Source organism: Lissotriton helveticus, chromosome 7, assembly GCF_964261635.1.
Source record: "Lissotriton helveticus chromosome 7, aLisHel1.1, whole genome shotgun sequence".
Classification (NCBI taxonomy): Eukaryota; Metazoa; Chordata; class Amphibia; order Caudata; family Salamandridae; genus Lissotriton; species Lissotriton helveticus.
Window position 1 is genome coordinate 1,286,796,731 of NC_136068.1, and position 15,036 is coordinate 1,286,811,766.

Sequence of the window (15,036 nt, forward strand, 5' to 3'; positions counted from 1 at the left end):
CGTCCGAGAGGAGCATAACCCTTTCATACGGTTGGACACCAGTGGTCCCTCTGGGACAGATTTTTTATTACCACTGGGTGTATAAAGGGTGGGCGTTTTTTGCTTGTGGTCACATTCATACTAGTTGGTCGGTTCTTTTCCATCGTTTTTCCGCAGCTTCTGGCATAATAGCGCTCAGGGGGAGAGTCTGGTGATCTCCTTCCCTACATTGGCAGTTGTTCCGGTGGCGGTTCTAATGTTTGATGCAATGTATCAGTTATCCCAAGCTCTCAGCTCTCTAGTACCCTCCGAGTACCGTGCTATTTTACCTCTCAAGCTAATTGGATACATTTATGTATGGTTGGTCTATCTTATCAGGCCTTGGCCTCACATTCCAGACGTCAGTTTGATGGGCTGGAATAGCCCGGTTCTAACCTTCATGCATTTGGGGCTTGCCCCAGGATTCAGGCCATTCTGCCGCATCTTTCATAATTAAGTTGTCGCGATATACCGCCGTAGCCTACATGGCAGTAAAGGATTGTTCCATCCGGTTTCCTTGTATTTCCGGCGACTGAGTCGCTCCTTTCGTGCAGGGTGGACTCCATTTTAAAAAAGAAAAATCCTCCCCCCTTTTCTCATGGAGTAGTACTCCGGTAGGGAAAGGCAGATGCCTTTCTGGTTCTCCAGGGAGCTACGGCCCGCGGATTAATCTTTGCCGTTTAGTAAGCACGGGTCTAGATTTGTCACATGGCATTGTGGTAAGTACAGTCTCCCTAGGTGGTATGTATTCCGACTTTGTTTTATTTACGATCATGTTTCTGGTATCTACAATTCTTTCCTGGTTTTCGAACGCACTGAGGGCGTTCATTTCGTGTTTCTGGGTCCTTCCATTCCCGACATACGTTTCGGCGTTAGAGGGTCGCTTTGTTGATATGTTCGCCATTTGGCGGCTGGGTTAGGACTGATTCTCTACTTGTGAATTATTTATCGAATAATGTACGAGGAATTCAGCAACGTTGGCCTTATTGCGTCCATTTTGGCCGTTTTCTGCGACTCATTCTAGGTTCAGGGCAGGTTGCTGAACTTGAGTCGGGGTTTTTTCTTTCGGATTCTTTTTTAGTGGCGTAAATATTCCAAATCTGGCTAATCCTAGTGATTTCCTTTATTACTAGACGTATAATAGTATTTTGACTGGACATTAAATATTGTCAGGCTGTGTTACGAAGCATTTCATCTTCAGGTGTTCCTATGGCGAGGCAAGCCCGCGTTTTACAGGTACAGTATATACTCTAGGATGTTGCTCTGTCAGCGAGGTCTGAACTGCATGTGGTCAGGGCCTGGTCGCACGAATTCGAGATAATAGACTTTATGGGTGTTTCTTCACATGCCTCATGACGATGATTCTCGGATTTACTATCTGAGGTTTTCGCGTATATGTTCATATGATTGTTGATGATTATTGACATGTTATATGTGAGTACGAGGCTATTACAGCCGATGGTTGAGGGCCTTGCGCCAGAAAAGGGTGTTAGAACCTATTGTAAGACGCAGTTTGCTCAAGTACGATACTACTTCACATTGTTGTGCAAGTTTTATTTCTTCTGATGGGGTTTCTCAGCCTATTTAAGCAGTATAATTTGTACCGGTGGGAGATTTAAGACTGTGATTGTGTTGCTAAGCGTTAAACTAGCATAATCCGAAGCCTCCGGTCCTGTAATAGAATCAAAAATTAGCTAGCATTCGCGCCAAGAATTTTCAATTCTATTAAGGACACGGAGGCGAGGATTATCCCACCCGGTTTATTACAGTATTGGTAATAATTACCCACCCGCATGTACTTGATATTCTGTATCAGCAGAAGTTACGGGTTTTTTCCTGTCTCATTACTTTCAGCTTCGAGTAAAGAAGAAGGAACAGGTGTTCTTCTGGCTTAGAAGACGTCATCTTCCAGTTGACGATGGTTCTCCATGTTGAAGGATGTTTATTGGGACTCATATTCCGTGGAAAGGACTGGATTTATTAATGTTGGTTCTCCATGTTGAAGGATGTTTATTGAGACTCAATCTCCGTAAAATGGACTGGATTTATTAATGTTGGTTCTTCATGTTGAAGGATGTTTATTGAGACTCATACTCCGTTAAATGGAATGGATTTATTAATGTGTGGACTGTATATGTTCGAGCAAAGAAAGAGGAGGAGACACAGGATGCAGCAGCTATTATGGGGCTATACAGGATGTGATGTATGTACAAGCATCATGGGAAATGTAGTTTTTATTTGCATACAAAACGTTTTTCATTGGCTGCTGTGAGTGGCAAATATAAGAAAGAGAAGCATAATCCTCGCCTCCGTGTCCTTAATAGAATTGAAAATTCTTGGCGCGAATGCTAGCTAATTTTTGATTGTCGTATGGAATGTTAAGTACGCTTTAAATAGTACAAAGAAAATAGTAGACTCCAGTGTTATGTCACCAAAACTTTAGTGGGAGGAAAGAACAAAGTTTTGTTTTTTGAGAATGGGTTGATGGTAAAGATCTGAGTAATAGATGACAGTATGATTCAAGTTGGTGCAGGAGGCTGTTGTCAACTGTTTTAAAGGCAAAAGAGAAATCGAGCATCACTGCACTGGTGTGCCAAGCATCTCTAAGCACTGCATTGCTCTTTCCTTCTAATACGACACTCCAAGGATTTCTCTATTTGCAACAAAATAGCTAAATTGGCAGTTTTGTGAAAAAAGAAAAAGAAACCGCACTTGTAACAAAAGTGCCCGCAAAATTGGAAGAATGCGACCTCCTCCTTGTATTGGTCCAGCGCTCACCGCTAGGCCAATAAAAGGATGGTTAGCAGGCAAGAGACATTGGTTTATTTACTCCTCATCTGCCTGCCTTTTTACATTCTTAAGCAGCACTCCTAGAGGGTCGCTTATCTGCTGTTGGAGGACCTTCCTAACACTTCTGCCCAGACCAAAAGAGCTAGAGAATACTCGGCGACCAGGGCACCGAACAGAACATCAAATAAGTTATTCCCTGGCCTCGTGCAGTACAAGTCCGCTCCTCCAGCCTGTCCCTGCCCTTTCCATTTCCTCACCCTGGGCACCTTAGGTTAAAAGAAATCTTAGATATCCAGGGTGAGGAAATAGAAGGGCATGGACCTAAACAAGGGGGTTCCCCTCAGCTCATGGGGCATGCAGAAGGAAGATGGGGGCAAGGAAATTTTTTTTTCTTCATCTGGCCCGTTGCGCATGGAGCAAGTGGCGGACCCTGAGGGGGCTTAAAAAAAGAGTGCTGATAGTGTCCACTACTCATGGGGCACGCAGCCGGGTCTGTAGGACAAGAAAAATAGTGCAGATCGGGCCCTGGGATGATTGCTGGTTGTAAAGATTTGTTTTACCATTATATACCTCTTATAGAGTTTCAGCTGGATTTGCTTTATTGATTAAATTACATAATAGTTGACTCTAGTACTTGATCAGATTCTCAGGACTGTAGTTTATCACGATTTGAAGCATCTGGGTCTGTAAGCTGGTGTAAGAGAGCCCAACTTAGGGGAAACCTGCTGCACGGATATGATCTCATTGAAATAGATCAAGTGACCTTTACATAGCCTCAACGATACAGCAGTGGAATATAATGTTGATAAAAGGACCTGTGAAGGTGTAAAGTGATTGTCAGAAATTGTCAAAGTAACAGTCGAACATAATGGTAACATAATGACCTATGAACTTGTAAAATGATTGCCTAAAATTGTCAAATTAACAGCACTCACATTTATGAAAAATTCATTATTATGAAAGCCTTGTTAATTGTGCAGGCCCATTGGATAAAACTCCTGTAACTTTTTGTTTGTAGTATGTATTTCTGTTGATTCACCTTTTCTGCATACTCCTGACGTCTAGTGTAGGGCTCGGGCATTTGTAAGTTGTTTTTTTTTCTTCAAAGAGAGACTTTAGAGTCAAAGCATGCTCTGACTCATCCCTAAGTAGGCAATGACTCGCTAGTTCAATTTTTCTTTTCCACCATTGGGTACAGACGTGTACTGATGGGGCTGGCTTTGAGACTGGGCGTGTTCCACTTTTTTTTCCTTACCCGTGTGGATCAGTTCAACACCCATAACCATGGAAAACCTTTGTTGTTCGTGCTGTCGTCTCCACAACACAGTTTGAAGATTGACTTCAGACTGCAAGGGCCTCGGGCCCTCTTCAGGGCTGTGTGCCCCATCCTGTTCAACTTTTCAGATAAGCATGCACACAGGATGTTGGAATGGACGCCCTTCCATCATTGTCCCCAGTGTCTGTAGCCTCCTCATGAAATGAAATGAAAAGTGGATCTTATATAGAGCAACTGCCACACCTACCGGAGTCTCCTGGTGCTGTCTCCCCTCCCGTTCTGCCTCCCCAAAACCCAGCATGCAGAGCTTGTCTTGCCTTTCAAATGAAGAAGACATCCAACACTGACAGAAAAGGCGTTGAGAGCACTAGAAAATTCACCAGAAATCCCCTGACGACTCGCCCAACATCATAGGAGAACAGGCCCTTGTCGGCTTTGATGAAGGCAGCAGCATAGAGAAAGCTCCAAGGCTCTTCCTCAGATCTCACCCCTTATTGTCAGAGAAAGCATTTCCACCAGTATGCAGCAGGGTGGTCACATGAGGCGCCTACAGGAGCAACAAAAGCAAGGCCAGAGTAAGAAGCAGTTCTGGCAAACAGGCCCCCACCTCCAAGCATTGACTTGCACCCACCTCCCCTCGTTCACACATCACCTGTTGAGAGGGAGACTGCAGAATTTCCTCTCTCACTGAGAGGAAATCCCAACAAGCTAGTGGGTATTAACAGTGGTTCACAACAGCTACTGCTTAGAACTTCTCATAAGTTCTCCTAACATCCTTCCATGTTTCCTCACTCTCAACAAAGAACATCTGAACCTTCTTGAGGAAGAGTTGCAAGTTCTTCTATAAAAGGGGCCATAAAACAGTGCTACCTCCGCACCGGGGTGAAGGAGTTTGCTCTGTTTATTTCCCTAACCTCCTAGAAGGATGGCTCCCTCAGGCCAATTCTGGACCTAATGCCCCTCAATTGCTATATCCTCTCAAAACATTTTCACATGACAATTCTAGAGGGTGTCATCCCGCTATTTCAATAAGTGATTACATGTTAGCGCTAGACCTGAAGGATGCCTACTTTCACATGCCCATCCTTCCTACCCACCAGTGCTACCTCTGCTTCTTTCGTAAGTGGCCATCATTACCAATACAAAGTACTTCCTTTTGGGGTCACCGCTGCTCCAAGGGTTTTCATAAAGTGACAGCCAGGCACGCTTAAAGAGGGGGGCATACACGTTTTCCCTTCCTCGGCGCTTAGATGATCCACAGAGCTAGGAAGCACCCATGCCTAGCACATACCCAGATTATCATCTCCCTGCTACATAGCCTAGGGTTTACAATAAATTCCACCAAATCCACCTCCAACCTCTGCAAATGGGGCCCACCATAGTGTATATACTCAAAGCGGTCACATGCAAAGCCTACTCAAGCTACAAAAGGTGTTGGCATTCCAGCAGCATTTTCTTTTTTAACCCACTGTTGTTACTCTCATGCATCTGCCAGGCATGAAGTCCTACTGTATCACCATAGTACCCTACACCTAGCTGTACATGCATCCACTGTAAGAATGCTCAGTGGTCACAAGCGGAGAGTCAGTTGGAAGATGTAGTGTTGGTGAAGGCCATCGTCCACCACCCTCTACAGTGGTAGTACAGCAACAACTTTTTGCAGGCTTTGCTAGACCCCACTCCCCAAGTTACCACCACGGAGGCCTCCATCTCCAGCTGGGGGGGGGTGGGGGAAGGGGGGGTGCACCTCCACCATATGACCATACAGAGGATCTAGAGCCATACGTGCAAAACGTTTTTGAGGTTGCATCGGGCCGAGTCGCAGAATCTGCTCTTTTGCGACTGCAATAAATCATTTTTAATGTACAAATGCCAAATTGCGATTCTATAACTTGTTACCAAATAGCAATTTGATTTATCGGTTAAGTATTTAGAAGGGGTGTGTCTAGGACGCCCTTTCCAAATACCGAATCCCGGTGGTATGTGTACAATTTTTACTACTGAATTACGGTTGCAAAACATTCATTTTTTGGTGACTAATAAAAGGTGGTGGTTACCACTTGCACACGGGAAAGGATCCCGAAGGTACCCATTCCCCTTCGAGAATGTAAACCACGTTATTTCTAAGAGCAGGTAGTGGTCACATGGACCACTGCCTACTCTTAAAAAATGAAACCTAATTTATTTATTATAATTAATTTTTTTAAGGCATCCTGTTTTTCCTTAAGGAAAATAGACTGCGTTAAAAAAGTTAAAAGATTGCTTCATTAAAAAGCAGTCACATTCATGGTGGTCTGCTGACCCCGGCAGACCACCATCCCTGTGATGGCTGTAAGTCCTAATGGGACGCAAACTGAGGAGTCATTAAAATTTATGAGGTAGGTTGATTTGTAACCCACTAGGAATCACAATTTAATATATGTGAATTTTCTTACATTCGGAATTGCGATTTCCCTACCAAAATTGCAATTAGGAAAAAGCAATTCCTACTTTTTTGTACATATGGCATCTGTGCCCTTTATAATCGGGTGGCACATCAACTAACTCGAGCTCCTTGTTGTACTCCTCAATCTTTGTTCTTTCCTCCCAATCATTTGAAGCAAAATAATCCTCATCAAAACTGACAACAGAACCACCATTCATTCTCTCTAAAAACAAGGCAGCGCTCACTCTCTCTCGCTGTGAGCACTAACACAGCACACCTGGCAATCATTCGGGGGTGGAGAGTGACTTGGCAGACCTGCTCAGCAGGATGCATTAACAAGTCCACGAGTGGGAACTCCTCCTGCATGTCCTACTCCAGTACTTCTATCGCTGGGTCACTCCACAACCCCACCCCCTTGAAAAAAATGCAAACTTCCTAGGCTTTGCATCCAGGTAATTGGGCAAAACACTATGAATCAACTGGTCAGGGATCCTTGCCTACGCATTTCTACCTCTCCCATGCCCTATATAAGTGGTGCAAATGATACAGCAGACGCCCCTAACCCTGATCCTGGTAGCCCCCACATCAGGCAGACTCCTTGCGATGTAAACTCAGCCCCCATGGGAAGCTTACCACCAAGCCTTTCCTTTCCACACTGAACCATGGTCAAATTAGAAACCCAGGACTATCCATTAACCAGAACCTAAGCCAACCCACAATAGGGACACACAACCAGACTACACTTAAGATTATGACTTGGAATGTCAATGGGCTGGGGTCTAGAATCAAGCGCACACTAGTGCTGCAATACATAAAGCGACACAAGCCCGACCTGGTCTTCCTCCAGGAAACCCACTTGAAGGGACAATCCTGCAAGGCCCTGGATAGATGGAGATACACTCTAATGCCCCACACGGGCTACACCTCAGGTTCACAAGGCACAGCAATCCTTCTCAAGTCCACAACAGCATACACCCCGGGCTAGACATGGAGAGATCCTCTGGGGAGATTTCTGCTCCAGAAGGCAAATGGGAGGGTCAAACTTTGAACCTGGGGCTGATATACGCCCCACCTGAGCTTCAGGGAGAAACCTCTCCTCCCTTGGTGCGACGCTCCTCGAGCTGACCGTGGGCGTCTTGATACTGGGTGGGGACATGAACGATGTCATGTCCACAGAGATGGACAGATGGCCGGAAAGAAGAGACTAGAAAAGAACCCCCACCCACCCCACCCCCAAACAGGACAAAACGACAATACACGCATCTATCCACACGACATGGTAGCCTCCCAAGACAAGACAAGACCAGATATTCACCCTCTGGGAAGGAGTAGGTCACTTATGTGATACCCAGCAACTAGCACAGGCATATCTGACCATTCTCCAGTAATCGTACGGTTCCTGGGTCAGGCGGTGGACAACGTCTACCTCCTCGGCTAGCAGCTTGGCACCTGAGAAACAGGACACCGAAAGATCAATTATTTGAAGGCACGATACGCTACTTTCAACATAATGAGGGGTCGATGACATCATGCTGCACCCTCTAGGACGCATGCAAAGTGGTGATACGGGGTGAGTTCCAGGCTCTAATTGGGGGGAAGATGAAGGAAGACAGGCTGTGATACCAGACTTTAGAGGGGAAAATAAAAGATGTAGAGACAGATACTAAAGGGCGGTGATCAGGTGAGGGATTTGATGCATCAAATACGCCTCCGACAAGAGCTGAGTGACATAGCAGAAATGTCAGCTAGAGCCCACGCTCTGGCTTTCCAAAGAAGACTGTACGAGGTGGGAGGCCAGGCCACTAAACTAATTTCCTGGCTATACAAATGGGCTAGGGGTAGAAGCTGGGTGTCGGAGCTTCACAACTCGGAAGGGGGAATGCATACAGGAAATGGGGCTATAGCAGAGGCATTCGCACCCCACTACGAAAACACATATGCATCTAAATCCAACAGATCCGGGACAGATTGTGCATTACTCCTGAAAACAATGACACTAAGCGCCCTGTCAAGGGAGGAAAGGGAGACCCTAGACGGCGACTTGATGTGGCGGAAATAGAGGGGGCACTCCGAGCTTTGCAGCCGGGGAAAGCCCCGGGGCCAAAATGGCCTACTGCTCGAGCTATTAAAAAATGTAGCCCAAAAGATAGCCCCCCACCTTCTTGATATATACCTAGAAGCTAGGGACGTAGGGGTCCCTAGCAAAGATCAGAGGACTGCCGCAATAGTGACTGACTGCAGCTCATACCATCCCATCTCTCTTCTCAATTTGTGAACCTAAAGCACAGGGTAAGGTTCTGGCAAACAGACTGTTGGGAGTCATATTGTCAGTGATCCACCCCGACCAATCCGGCTTTATGCCGAGGCGGAGCACCCACTTGAACCTGTGGCGTTTGTACGGGGGACTTCATCTAACAGCAAAACAGTCCACGGAGAACGCAGCTATCTTCTCTTTGGATGCAAGAATAGCATTCAACAGCGTCGAATGGAACTATATATTCGTAGTCTTGCCCCAATTGGGTTTTCGTCCTAATTTCAGCTCCTGGGTCTGTCTACTATACAACGAACCACTAGCCAGAGTTCTGGTGAACGGCTCCACTTCCTGAGCATTTAAGTTGGGCAAAAGGGCACACGACAGGGAGGCCCTCTGTCGCCAATGATCTGCGCTTTAGCATTCGAGCCCTTGGCGGCCTGGGTTTGTGGAGATCCCCCATGTCCGTGGAATTACAGCGGGGGAGGACTCGGAGGAAAAAACATCACTATACACTGACGACATTCTGCTTTACGTGACAAGCCCCCACTTCTTGATACCGAGAATCCTTCATGTCTTTGACCTTTTTCGGGGCTATGCTGGTTACCAAATCAACTGGGATAAGCCCCTAATCATCTCACTCTCGACAGGGGAGCTGTCCCTGCCTCATAGATGCTCAACCCCAGTGAAGAGGGAGCATTAGACTTGGCATCTTTTGGCGTGTTTCCCCTGAGTTTCTGCTTTCTGACCTCCCTGTTTTGACTCTGTTTTTGCTGGCGTAGTGTGTCTGCGCACTTTTCTCACTGCTGATCAGTGGTAAAGTGCAAGTGCTCCTGTGGTAAATTGGGTTATGGATTGGTGTTTCCATGATTGGATATTTGATTTACTTGTTAGTCCCTAGTAAAGTGCACTGAGTGTGCCAGGGCCTGTGAATCAAATGCTACTAGTGGGCCTGCAGGACTGATTTTGCCACCTATGGGAGTAGCCCTGAAAAGGTAACTCAGACCCGCCATTGCGGAGTCTGAGCGCAGTTTGTAACTGCCATGTCGACTTGGCCAGTGCACCCACTTGCCAGTCCCTCACCTTCCCTTTTCTTACATGTCAGCCACTCCTAACGTAGGCCCAAGGTACCCCTGTGGGCCGGGTGTAGTGTATGTTAAAGGTAGGACATGCCCTGGTGTGTGTGTGGCATGTCCTGATAGCGAATTACGGCCAGTTTAGTTTTTCTTCATTGTAAGGTTGACTGTTCCCCATAGGACAGATTGGGTAGTTTGTTTATAACATTTTATAAACATAACTGTCCCAGGGAATTAGGTAGGAAAATACATTTTACTATGCCTGAACTCAGAATCTAAAGATGCATCTTTTTGTGAAGGCGATTTTTACATTCTGGTATTTTCTTGCTCAGTCATCCCGTGTGCATCTGCTGGAATGTGGATTGCCTGTCTGGGTTTTGGGTGACAGAAGGTTGGGGAGCAGGAGTGGCACCAGATAGTCTAGGTGGGTCAGGAAAGGGCTGAATAGACCTGGGCTGCAATTGGGGAAGGAGGAGGAGATTTCCTTGCACCTCAAAGGGCCTGGTCTGCCTCTGACAATGCCGTCCCCACCTCCTGCCAGGAAGTCACACTAGAGAAGGCAGAACTGGTTTTGGTTGGGCACAGACACTCTCTGTGTAAGAGAACAAAGGATTTTGGGTCTCTTCTTTCTTTCCTTCCTTCCTTCCTTCCTTCCTTCCTTCCTTCCTTCCTTCCTTCCTTCCTTCCTTCCTTCCTTCCTGAGAAGCTGTGAGGAGGAACTACCACTTTGCTGTGTGCGACTGCAGTGGCTGCTTCTGTCTTGGACAGCGAAAGGACTGGACTGATTTTCTGCAATCTACTTTTGTGAGTTTCTGCAAGGGCTTGAGGTAGAGCTTGCCCCCTGTTAAAGAAATCTCAGGAACAGCAAAGACTTCAAGCTCTGCTGCCCTCAGCACTGGGGACTGTGTGTTTTGTGCTGCAACAAAAGAAGAAGCAACCGGACGACGTCACCGACTGCGTGCCCTGAAGGCACCGCAGAGGGCACTGCCACAACACTGCACCTCGACCCTGGTCTCCCTGTCGACGCCACCACCAATACAAAAGTGGGTGGTGATGGACGGAGCATTTGAACCAATCAAACACTCACATCCAGTAAACAGATCTGGGTTTAATTCATCACCGTTCTTTAGCCCACTCTTCCACCCGACGCCACAACCGAGCCTCTGCTCACACCGTAACCTGTGGCACCGCACTCCACAGCGCCTCTCTACATGACACCGCCTTGGTATCCCAGACGACGACGCTCCACGCTGAAATCTGCGCCACTGCTTGCACCGTGGTTCGAGGGCACCGCTCCTAAAGTTACACGACCAACCTCCCTCATCCCGCACCACAGCCTTGGCCTACCGACGCCTGCACCATCAACTCCAGTTCGTCAGCCAACAACAGCGCTTCAGCCACGACAACGCCGCTGCTTGCACCGTGACCTGCCAGCACCGCGACGAGCACTGCATTCACTTCGCACCGCGACCTTGGTCTCACCGACTATGCCATCTGACACCTCCACCGAGCCGCTGCTCCCACCGCGACCTGAGGGCACCACACCGCTGCACTTCACACTGCAGCACCCGAAGCCCACGCTCCTGACTTCAACAGAGAGGAGATCGATTTGCAACGCGCGTGACTTCGAGGGCCCCGACGACTCCTGCACCGACCTCCGGAACAGACGCCTGCGGACACCGTGCATTCGGAAGCTCAACGAGAGGTCGTAGATGCCCTGCATTTCTAAAAGGTACTGTTTGCGGATCTTCCCGACACCGTAGCTGGCTCGCGACGCTGCGTTCAGCCAGAACTGTTTGGATTTGTTTGCTCACGACGCCGTGATAGCCCCAGGCAGAGCTATCGACATTAAGGAACTATTTTTAAAGCATATTTTGATAACCGAAGATTTTTAAGTACTGTATTGTGGATTTTTTATAGTTTTTGGTCCTGTCTTAAGGATATACAAATATTGGATATTTTTCTAAACTGGTGTGGTGTCCTTTTGTAGTGCTTACAATGTATTCCTGTTGCTTATGTGCACATGCTTTACACACTGCCTCTAAGATAAGCCTGACTGCTCATGGCAAGCTACCAAGGGGGTGAGTAGGGGTTATTTTAGGAGTGTAACTCTCTTATCCTGACTAGAGTAGTGGCTTCTGCCCGACTTTGGCACATGCCCTAGCCGACCAAAAATCCAATTTCTAAAAGGGAGGGATTAAAATACCTAGGGGTCTATGTAACTAGAAGTGAGAAGGACATCTTAGACCACAATCTACTCCCCCCAACTAGATCGCTTCCAGCCCGATGTGGCTCATTGCCGTTCACTACCCCTATCGCTAATGGGACGAGCTGCTCTCTTCAAAACGATGACCCTCCCGCGCATGCTCTACATACTTCAAAACACTCCATACAAGGTTCCCGACATGTACTTTCGTAAAATCAACAATATACTGAGGTCACTTTTATGGGACGGAGGCGCGGTCCGAATCTCCTTAGTGAATCTGCATCATTGAGTTTTCGTTGGTGGTATAGCGGTCCCGGACATAAAAGTTTACCACTGAGCGTCCCAATTGGTGGTGGTGAATGACTGGGTATTTGGTGGGAGAACTGACCCAGCATGTAGAATTGACCACCATGCCATGCGCAGTGGGGGCTACTCGGCACTTCTCTATGGGGGAGCAAAGAAAGGAACGCTCCCGTTCCATACCCAGACGGTGTTGCAAGCTTGGGAGGCAACTAACCGAATTTGGGGTGGAAAGACAAATTAATGGCGGAAATCCCACTGTGAGATAGCGACAGCTTGGGAGAGGTGAAGAGATTGCGCAACCACACACGATGGTACCACACACGATGGCACACAATAGGAATATATAGAATGGGAGCTGTTTGGAGAGGGGGCACACTACTGTCATTCCAGGAGTTGCAGTCTGAGTACGACCTAGGACAGGGGGAGATATTCCGATACGTCCAATTGAGACACGCACTAAAATGCCACATGCCTGAGAGGGAACAAATTCCGAACACTCCCCTATGGAGGGTCGACTGCTTTTAAATCCTATGCCCATAAAGGCAGTCTTGCTAATGTACAAAAAGATAATGAACAATTCCACAGACATCCTTGCCCAGCTGACAGAGACCTCGACACCAGATCTGGGCCCCTTAAAAGATGATGAATGGACCAAGGCGCTGCAAAGTCCTAGAGAGATCGCCATATGTGCACGATTTTGCCTGATACAACTTTGTGTGCTGCACAGGTCGTACCTCTAGGTCAAGGATTCACAAAATGGGACGCATCGAGTCGGTTGCGTGCACTAGGGGATGTGGCAGCACAGGCACTTCTATCACCCTCTCTGGGCCTGTTCGGTGATCCAGGGTTTCTGGATTGAGGTGATAGAGGTGATGAAGCAGGTCACAGGACTGCTGATCCTGCTAGAGGCTAAGTGGCTGTTATTGGGCATAACAGGGGAGAAGAATTTGGCTACCTACACCTTCCGCAAGAGTGCATGGACAACTTACATGAGTTCCGCAAACCCAGCACATGAGCATGCTACCTAGCAAAATGGAAGATATTTGTTCACTATTTCATCTCCTAACACCCTGACCCTTTAAACCTACTGTTCAGGACATAATCTGTTACCTTCTCCACCATCTTCAGAAATCAGGCTTGCATACGTTTCTCTATGTCTCGATTTAGCAGCCTTAGCTGCATTCATGCAAAACAGAAAACACTCCTATCACTTTCTTATTCCTATAGGTCTTCATGAAAGGCCTCAAAGGGATCATCCCTCCCACAGACCCCTTTGCTGCTGTGTAGAATGTTAACATGGAACTTACTGGACTGATGGGATTCTCATTTTAGCATCTGCACTCTCTCTAGTTCTTCTTCTGGAACGTAGCTTTCCTCGAAGCCTTAACATTTCTTAGACACATCAGTTAGTTGTAGGCCTTCGTGCTATAAGAACCTTTCATTCAGATCCACAAGGACATGGTTTTTCTCAGAACTACCCCAACGTTACTCACCAAAATGGTTTCACCTCTCCACCACAACCAAACTTTAGAGCTCCCAGTCTTCTTTCCTTAACTAAACTCTGTAGCATTGAGAGCCCTGCACACCCTAAATGTAAAAAAGGCTGTCATTTATTACATCAGTAGGACCAATCCTGTATGCAAAGCTGACTGTTGTTAGTGGTCTTTACCAAACCCCACAAAGGCCAGCCTATTTCTAAGTCTAGTATTTCCATTTGGATAGCCAAGGCGCAGAGTTCTCCAAAGTCGGTCCTGGAAGTCTGGATCCTTGCCACATGTTTAAGATAACTGCATTTATCTAAATGGGGATATGCTAAAAATCTAGCATGGATCCAGCCTTCCAGGAGCGACTTTGGAGAACCCTAGTCAAGGCCATCCAAAAATGCTGTCATAAAACCAAAAAGCCTTCCTGTTACCCTTGGGTGCACTCTAAATACAATAATGCAACAACCATAGCCTTCCTTGGCAATATCCAGTTAGCTGATACATAAATAAATCAGCCAGATGAGCAACCCTAAACACCTTGACCAAGCACTAAGATGATGTTATCTTAGCCCTCCATTAGGCGATCATTGACCAAACAGTCCTAAATTATTTGTGTCAGGCAGCTGCAACATCCCCACAGTAGCCACCTCTTACAGGGATGTACTACTGTACAGTTGATGCAGAGTATGTGTATCTACAGCAACACATGCTACGAATGAAAAATGTTACCTTGTGAGCATGTGTTCATAGCGTGTTGTGTTGTAGACTGACATGCATCCATCCTCTTCCCTGCAAACATGTCTATAATTACAGATATATTGCTTAATAATTAACGTAATTTCATAAATACGCATGTTTACCATACTTCGTTCATTCGCCACTTGATACTTACTCTTATCCACTGGGTGGAAAACAATCGAACATGGAATCTGTGCCTATGCACACTGCCTACTAAGAGTGGAGAAACAGTATATCCTGTAACTCCAAAGCCCTCCTTCGAAGGAAAACATCTTGGCAACAAAGGGTTCAACACTAGATGGCAAGAGTATGCATAGCATTGAATCTGCAGGAGTTTGTGCTACGAACCGATGCAGAATTTATGTTTGCATCATGGTTAAAATTAGCTTTTTTGCAGATTTATGTACATTCTCTGGGTAACGTGTTTGGCCCATGATCAGACGTGCAACACCCATTGGGCTCAAAGGGC

The 15,036-nt window shown here is 46.7% G+C and overlaps 1 protein-coding gene across 1 annotated transcript in view; it reads left to right on the forward strand.

The window, feature by feature from the left end:
* TSEN54 (tRNA splicing endonuclease subunit 54) overlaps positions 1-15,036 on the forward strand; it is a 199,717-nt gene that overhangs the window by 15,039 nt on the left and 169,642 nt on the right. The window lies entirely within an intron of this gene.